Source organism: Solanum dulcamara, chromosome 7 (assembly GCF_947179165.1).
Source record: "Solanum dulcamara chromosome 7, daSolDulc1.2, whole genome shotgun sequence".
Lineage (NCBI taxonomy): Eukaryota > Viridiplantae > Streptophyta > Magnoliopsida > Solanales > Solanaceae > Solanum > Solanum dulcamara.
In genome coordinates, this window is record NC_077243.1 from 54,760,993 (window position 1) to 54,770,392 (window position 9,400).

The following is a 9,400-nucleotide window of genomic DNA, read 5'->3' on the forward strand; positions in this document are numbered from 1 at the left end:
AATTCATCCTATTCGTGATTGGGCAAGGCCCACCTTGGTGATTGAGATTCATAGCTTCGTCGTATTGGTAGGGTACTGCAGGCACGTTTTTGAGGGTTTTTTTACTATAGCTACAAATCTCAATCATAAAGGTGGGCCTGGCCCAATTACCAATAGCCTCAATCTTCACCAGATCTACTACTATAGCAGCACCTCTGAGTTGATTGACTCGTTAGGATGTTCCGTTTGTGTGGTCAGAGGAGTGTGAGAGGAGCTTTTTGAGGCTTAAGGAGTTGCTTATCAGCGCTCCTATATTGACTCTTCCAATTAAGGGCGAGGGATTCACCATTTCTTATGATGCATTCGGTGTTGATTTGGGTTGTATACAGATGCAGTAGGGTTGGGTTATTCCTTATGCGTCGAGGCAGCTTAAGGTGCATAAGCACCACTACCCCACTCATGACTTGGAGTTAGCGATGGTAGATTTCACGCTTAAAGTTTGAAGGCATTACCTGCATGGAGTTCTGTTATACCCCGTACTTTTGAACCTTGGAAGGTTCTCAAGCTTCTTATATTTCTTGAACCTCTTAAGCTTCTTAAATTTTTTTTAAGCTTCTTGAAAGGATCGTAAGCTTCTTATAAGTTGTCATGTGAGCTGGATAATCTATGACGCTATCAAATAACTCTAAGGAAGGGAGAATGTGACACCCCATAGAAGGGAAGATTGGAAATATGGTTATGAGAATCCGGAAGGAATTGGAGGCCAAGTAATGAGTCATAGGACTCGACTTACTTACATAAGCTACCAATTTGGAAATATTACGTACTTAAACTACTTGAGTACATACCAAGCTTACGTGGCAAGGATTACATAGGTTCGTAAACTAAGATGAAATTATGAACCCATGAGGAGAAAAAGAAAGTGACACATGGCAGCCCATGAGAGAGTGCCATGTGGCAGCATGAGGGAGTGCCACATGGAAGCAGCTGCAGAATGGGTGTGGACCCCTCCCCCCACATGCCACGTGGCAGCCTGTGATTGGAGGAAAGGAGTGTGTTGGCCCAATGAGGGCTTGACACGTGTTACCACTTAGCGCTTGACATATGTCACCACTTAGGGGATGACATGTGTCCCCCTTAAAGTAGCCTATATATATATATGTTGATTTCTTTTAGTCATCCTTATCCCTTAAGTTATTACTTCAACCAAATATTCTAGAAAAGAGAAGAAGATGAGAGAAACCCTCAAGCTAGAGAGAGTTTCGGATTTGAGGAAACAAAAAGGTAAGCTTCTGATTTCGTTCCGTAAATTAATTATCTAAGGTGCACCATGATGTTATTAAGGTTTTAGTAATGAAAATTTATGGTTTGGATCAGCCCAAAATATTACCAAACAGCCAAGAAGTTTTGGGGCGCTAAAGGAACTTTCGAGGCAAGTTTCGACGAGGTTGATCAGTTCCAGGCAAGGTAAGAGTTTCTCTTTCGAACTGGAGTTTATGATGATGTTATGAGGTATATTACATGTATTAAATGATATTTGAAGTAAAAAAAAATTCACAAGGATGCTTGACGTTAAAAATAAGCTAAATTAAAGTCGTAGTAGCTAAATCGAAGTCGCATAGTGTGTTGTCATTGTGGTGCTGCGGGTGCAGCTGGTGGGGTTGCGTGTTGCAGGGATTTAAAGTGTTTTAAAAAGGGTGTGGTTAATTCTGGTTGAAGCCACACGACCCTCCGTTTGGTATGGTTAAAGATATTGTGAAATAAAGATTAAAAACTCTATTTTGGTATTGTATTCTGGAGCTAGTTGTTTAGAGCTTGTATTGTGCAATGTTGAAGTGATTTACTTGTAAATATGCTGCTGATTATTGTTGTTGGTATGGTTGTTGATATTTTGTCCAAGTCAAAATCTCAGGGACGTTAAAGTAAAAGGGGAAATGCTGCCCGATTTTTGGTAGCTTTGGAACTAATAACAAACTAGTTGAGGGTAATGGATAGGAAATGACTCCTATTAGTACTTGATTGTAGAGTGGGATATTGGAAAGTAAAAATCTATTAACCTTAGTATTACTTTCATGTCAAATAGGTTAAGAAGGTATCAAGACAAGATGGATTTCATTTAATCCCTAAACAGGTATGTGAAGCCCTTCTTTCTCTTGGCATGTTTTTGGTACAAGTTGGTAAAGCTACCCATCTTCCCTCTTGACATGTCTTTGACATAAGTATGATGTTATAATTGTATGATTACTCACCGAGTCACATCATGGGCCGGGTACGTTATGTGATGGTATGGTAAAGCAATGAGAAGGTTATGATACCGAGCTCATGACGGGCTGGGTACGATATATGTATATAATAACTCTATGAGGGAAAGTAGAGGGTATGTAAAGGTTATTCTATTCCTTCTTTTGTGATGAACCATTGAAAGCCAACGGACGAAGAATGTGCAAAGTCTACAAGAAGCTCCTATTCTTAAGTACACTAGGATGACCAACATTTTTAATTTCCTAGAACGTGTGTCCTTTTGCCTCGATTCATGTGAAAGTGTCTGACCATCCTTAGTTGGTATAATTTATGTTGTGGTATAAGGCATGACTCTCATTCACTCCTTTAAGCTAGAACTCTCGCAATAATTGAACTATGGTTTCTCAAGTTTCTCTATACCTTGGGAAGGAGTAAGTAGGTAAAGTAAATCTTCTTTTTTTTTGCATGAACTTTATGAAACGAATAGACGAAGTATATCTGATCCCAAGGAGTCCCCATTTTCAAAGCCACTAAGATGGCCATTTTCTTGACTTCCAAAAGATATTTTATTACGCCTTGATATGAGTATATTATTTCAAAAGTGCTACTTTGATGCAAATCGTAATGACACTCCAAAGGTACTTGTTATGGCTATTGTCCTAATTTTCGAATGATAGTTCATTTTGATTATTTCAACAAGTCTCCATTGATGGTTTAAATTGCATATGGTTACTCACTACTCTACTTGTGTATATTGTAACCCTTCTTTCACCGAGTCCCAGGCTGGGAACATAATCATGCATAGTTCACTGCATTATCCAACGAGTCCCTCACTAAAGGGCCGGATACACTATATGAGGAAATGATAATGCAATGACATGAATAACTTACCGAGTCCCTCACTAGAGGGCCGGGAACGTATATATATATAAATAACGATATGATGTGATTTGATAAAGTGATGATGGAACCGGGACCTATGATGCTCCTATAGATATATGTTTCACCGAGTCCCTGAAGGGGCCGGCTATACTGTATAATATGAGCATGCATGTTTTATGATTCACAAGGTACAGTTACAGTGTTTTCTTAAGTAACGAATTTATCCCCCTGGCGCTTTTTATTTCAGATATGTTTCCAGTTATGCTTTACATACTTAGTACATATGTCATACCGACCCCCCTTTCTTTAGGGGGCTACGTTCATGCCTACAGGTACATACTGACGTTTGTGAGAGCGTCCACCTTAGGACTCCTACCAGCAAGTTCGGGAAAAGCTCCATTGTATTGGAGCCTAGTTGTGGTACTGGACTCTTGATTTGTACACTCATTTTGTTTATTCAAGAGTACGACGGGGGCCCTATCCCACCTTATATTATCATTGTACTCTTAGAGGTCTGTAAATATGTATGTGGGTTGTATATGGGTTGTATATGGACGTATGCACAATTGTGCTGATATGGTTTATATTTTGGGGGACGTTTTCCCCTATTGTGATAGCCATGCCGGCTGAGGTGTTATCTAGTATATTTGTATACTTTGACTCAAACAGGGGACAGGTTTTCTTATAGCTAGCAAAGGTATATGCGAGTGTCTAGTTCGGGCACCCTTCACGGCTTACGGGGTTGGGTCTTTAAAGAAGTAGTATCAGAGCGGTCTTTCCTTGGAATGTCTACAGACCGTGTCTAGTATAGTCTTGTTTATTGGTGTGTTGTTCACCACATCTATAAATAGGAGGCTACAAGACATTTAGGACATTATCTTTCTTTCTTGTCCTAGATCATCGATAAAGCTGTTCTATTAGGATAATCCCTCCTTAACGGACTACTAGGGGTACGGTAATACCTCTAAGGGAAACTTGTTTCTGATCTCCTTTCTTATAGGTGGGTACAAGTTGAGGTGAAAAATAAAGAGACTATCTCTAGATAGCATAGGGGGTGCAGAGAAGAGCCCTAGGGTACCCATGGGACCTCAGGCTCTAGGACCGAGCAGGCGGAGCCCCAGTTATTCATTTGAGACTGATCCCTCTGAAGGCCCTGATAATGTTATAGATACTGATCCCTTGGAGGCCCCAATGATAGAGTCCCCAGAGCATTTGACGACCAGGGAAGTTGCTCTAGGAGCCACACCAGCTGCTCTCATGACAGAGCACTATGTCCACCCGGCTTCTACGACAAGTGTCACGGCATATTCGAGCCCTTTATCTTGGTCGTCGGTGAACAAACAATTACCTAGCTATCGATGTCTTTATTATTCAAGAGAGGAAGACGATGAGGGACAGAAAAGATGGTGGCAACCAGATAGAGATGGGGAGCACACTTCAACTCTTAGGTCACTGGGTAGAACTAGGGACTGATCGACTACAAGTATAGGAGGGTGATAGGTATAGTTTTGTTGGCTATATGGGGAAATTTATTCATTTTGGTTCGGTTTAATGTAGGAAGCCCTGTGTGGCTATAAACTAAGATGCTATAAACAAATGTACATATTGTCCTTGTGAGGCGCTATAGTTGTGATATAGTATGATATTGATGTATACATACATTGGCCTCACATGGCATTGTTGGTACTTCTTGAGTGCAGGTTTGGGATAGGAAGGAATATAAAGGAAACTCTACCGATTTTTTTTAGGAATAGAAAGGAATGAGATGTAGGTTCATCATATGGTCTGGAAGTTGATACAGAGTACCTTATTATGATGAATGAAAGTTATAGGGGTACCCTCTATGTTGTTGGGAAGGGGGCCCATGTTTATTTAGGAAGTCTTAAGTTGAAAGAAAACTCCCGTTGGAAGGCAAGGTGTCCAGCAATTGGGTTCCACTTTGGTAGGGAAAGTACAGAGCCCTCAACCAGTAGTGGTGAACGGGATAGGTTGTTCACGACTCAAGAGTGAACTTAGAGGGAAATCATAAAAGTTAGGTACTAAACAGTATTGTGATGCTTATTGGATCTTAATTTCCTTCTGGTAGTGGTTAGAAGATGCTTTATGGTAACATTTTATTGGTTATTAAGCGACTAAAATAACTTGTGGACGAAAGACATGAACTTATGGGCTGTCCAAAATCATGTGCTTCATATATTGGATAACATACTAAATGGATTCAAAAGGGTCGGTGATACCAAGGAATGATTTTCCCAAGGGATATAGGGGTAACATCAAACTCCTCAGGCGCAAAAATGGCCATGGACTGAAAGAATAGAAGGACTAGTGCAGGAAGTACTCAAGATAGACGTGATCAATTAAGTACGAGTATCGGATGAAAGAGGGAATAGATAGCTAAGAACTGAAGGTGTAGTATGAAAAGGCGAGAAGATAAGACTAGTACTAAAGTAAAAATTGACATGAGACTGAGGAGAATTGGAAGTTAACCTCAGGTACTCGACAAGGATAAAATCTTATGAGATATAAAGAAGTATTGTGGATATGTGATTCCGCCGTGGAAAATATAAATACCTCTCAAGGATGAGGGAGATTGCTCTCCAAAACCATTGATGCATTGCGAGTCCATTAAGGGAACAAGTGGTATCCACTGGGTTGAATATAGTGTTATAGCAGAGCTAGAAACATGGGTCACTGGAGTACAAGTACTTCCGAATAGAGAAGTTGAAACGATTATGAGCGCTAGCTAATCACTGGTATGGAAGAAAAGAATGTGGATCTAGAGAAACTACTACATTAATTATATGGCTTGAGTACCTGTACTTAGACTAGATTGGGTACTAGTTATCGAGAATTCTAAGCACCCCATGGTTGTATTAAGGTTTCTTACAGGGGCAACCTAAAGTTTAAATGATCTAAGAGAAGGTGTAGATATGGTGCAGTATGTCAAATATGTTGAAAAAGAATCATATGCGTATGAACAGTTGAAAATAAATAGAGGATGACATGGGTACACTCTAAAGGGGGAAGTGGACAAGAGAAATATAAGTGTGAGATGAAGTCAACTGACACAATCACATGTTAACAGGAACGCTTAAACATCAAGCGAGATCCCATGTTGGCTCAAGTTAGCAAGGACTAAAGGCTAGCGATAAATGGGTAGAAACCATGATATCTGAGACCGCGCGGAGAACCATTAGCAGAGACCCTAATGGATGAGTTCTTACAAAAAGGGGTAAAAATAATAAGAGAGTAAGACAGAGCGATATAAGGACTGTGTAAAGGGTAGTAAGGCCATGGTTGAGTAAAGATTAAGACATGGCGAACGAGTTGTTGGCTGCTGGGATGTGGCATACAGGTAGCAAGGAGAAAGAATAGAAAACCTCCTACGGTAAGCAAATGAGGAGACCAAGGAGTACCCAAAGGAAAAAAATAGAAAGAGAAAAAGGGGTAGGACAGAATAGCGTTATAGCGAGCAAGCTCTGGTGTGGAAGTGATATGTAAAGCAAGATGGACTAGGAAACAAAAAGACTGCGTCTACCTCATACCAATTGTATAAAAGTAGTTGTGCAACTTACGAATATATATATATACAATATAATACAAAGCGGAAGAGTACATGAGGAAAAGGGGGTTATTATATTTTTGACATGTTATAGAGAAATACAAAGAGAAATTAAATTAAATGACTTAAAAGGACATAGTCATGGTGGAACTAAAGACCTACCCCGATACCAGTTGTAAGATAAAAGAGGAAAGGGCAAGGTAAAACGTGAAGACTAGCGAGACGACGCTAAGGTAAATCTTGGGATAAGTTGAGTGCCTTGCACATTATTCCAAGAATTGCAATGAAACATGACACGAGGACTTCCCGGGAGGGTCACCCATCCTAGTACTACTCTCGGCCAAGCACGCTTAACTTCAAATTTTTTTTGGGATCTGGTGCATTAGTACTGGTATGATCGCATGAGATGGAGGAATTTGAAATAGCGGCAAGGAAACGACACGAGATTATGTACCTAGAGAGTTATAAGTTATGTTAAGGGAATTGTAAAAAAGGCTTAAGCAAAACAAGCAGGATTAGATGATTACTAATAGATGGTGCACTTGTATGCCACAGTTCTTCAACATAATACCAGTTAATGATAGGAAAACCACGGAACGGCTATATATGCCATTGTGTGAGGGAATTTCGACACTACTTGGCAGCCAACTCTAATAGGCAAAAAGTAAAACCCAAAAGGTAAGGGTACCAGTTGATGTCATCTAAAGAAGGCAAGAAGTAATACACGAGGTTGAAGATTCCATAACACAACCTTGGATATAAGAATCATTTTGCACTCCATGGACGGATGATGGTATATGGAATGTCATCCACAGACTAACAATATCATCCCATGTTCCTTCAATCAAGGACTACCTTCTCAACCGAGATTATGTGAAATTATAGATCAAAAGAATGGTGAGATTTTATAGAGTTCCCATAGATATTTACTCAAACAAAGGAGCCCGAGTTATAGATAACTACTGAAGATCAGCCCACAAAGAGATTAGGAACATAGACAGGTCTTCGTACACTATTGTACCCTCAGACCAAGGGAAAGACTAAGTTGACTAGCTAAATGCTAGGAGATATATTGCGGGCCTATACGATTAACTCCAAAGGTAGCTTGGACAATTTCCCACTACTTTTTAAGATTACTTACGATATTAACTATCATTCCAGTCTCTGGATGGCCTCGTATAAGACTTTGTATGACAGAAAGTGTAGGTCGCCATTAGTTAGTCTGATGTTGGCGAAACACGACTAATAGGCCCAGACATGGTCCAATAGGTTGTGGACAAGGTAAAGCCTATTCAGGAGAGATTATTAGCAGCCCAAGGTCGATAGTAGCTATATGCAGACAATCGACCTCGATCTTTGAAATTTCAAGTGAGCGATTGAGTGTTTTTGAAGGTATCGCCCATGAAATAAGTAATGAGGTTTAGAAGGAAAGGGAAGCTGAGTCTGAAATATATGGGTCCTTACCAGATCCTTCGCCGAATAGGCAAGGTTGACTATGAGCTAGACCTACCAGCGGATCTGGAAGCAGTACATCTAGCCTTCCATGTATCAATGCTTTGCAAGTGCGCTAGTGATCCATCCCTAGTATATCCCATAGATGATATCCATGTCATAAAGGAGTTATCCTATGAAAAGTAACCTATCGCCATCCTGAATCGGCAGATTAGAAGATTACGGACTAAGGATGTAGCTTCTATCAAGGTGTTCTGGCGAAGTAAAAATCGCGAAGAAATGGCCTGGGAAGTTGAAGAGGAAGTGAAACACAAGTATCCATACCTATTCCCTATGTCTATAGGCAATTGCAACTTCTAAAATTCTTAAGATGATGAAAGTATGTGTTATTGCAATAAAGGAGAATTTTCCCTATAGTCTGTGTAAGATTTTGAAGAAGGTTCATTTAAAATTTGAGGATGAATGTTCTAAAGGGGGGGAAGGATATTATACCCCGTACCTTTGTACCTTGGAATGTTTTCAAGCTTCTTAAGTTTCTTGAACCTCTTAAGCTTCTTAAGTTTTATTTAAGCTTCTTAAGTTTCTTGAAATGATCGTAAGCTTCTTATAAGTTATCATGTGAGACGGATAATCTATGATGCTATCAAACAACTCTAAGGAAGGGAGAAGGTGACACTCCATAGAAGGGAAGATTAGAAATATGGTTATGAGAATTTGGAAGGAATTGGAGGCCAAGTAATGAGTCGTAGGACTCGACTTACTTACGTAAGCTACTAATTTGGAAATCTTACGTACTTAAACTACTTGAGTACATACCAATCTTACATGGCAAGGATTACATAGGTTCGTAAAGTAAGACGAAATTACGAACCCACGAGGAGGAAAAGAAAGTGACATGTGGTAGCCCATGAGAGAGTTCCATGTGGAAGCATGAGGGAGTACCACATGGAAGAAGCTGCAGCAAGGGTGTGTACCCCTCACATGCCATGTGGCAGCCTATGATTAGAGAAAAGGGTTGTGTTGGCCCAATAAGGCTTGACATGTGTCACCACTTAGGGCTTGATATGTGTCACCACTTAGGAGATGACATGTGTCCCCCTTAAAGTAGCCTATATATAAATATATATATATATATGTTTATGAATTTTATTCATCCTTATCCCTTAAGTTTTTACTTTATCCAAACATGCTAGAAAAGAGAAGAAGAGGAGAGAAACCCTCAAGCTAGAGAGAGTTTCGGATTTGAGGGAAACAAAAGGTAAGCTTCCGATTTTGTTCCATAAA

General features: G+C 40.0%; 1 pseudogene; it reads right to left on the bottom strand.

Annotated features, from left to right (window-relative positions):
• Window positions 1-6,949: 6,949 nt before the first annotated feature.
• On the bottom strand, window positions 6,950-7,069 carry LOC129897943 (5S ribosomal RNA; annotated as a pseudogene).
• Between the last annotated feature and the right edge of the window lie 2,331 nt (window positions 7,070-9,400).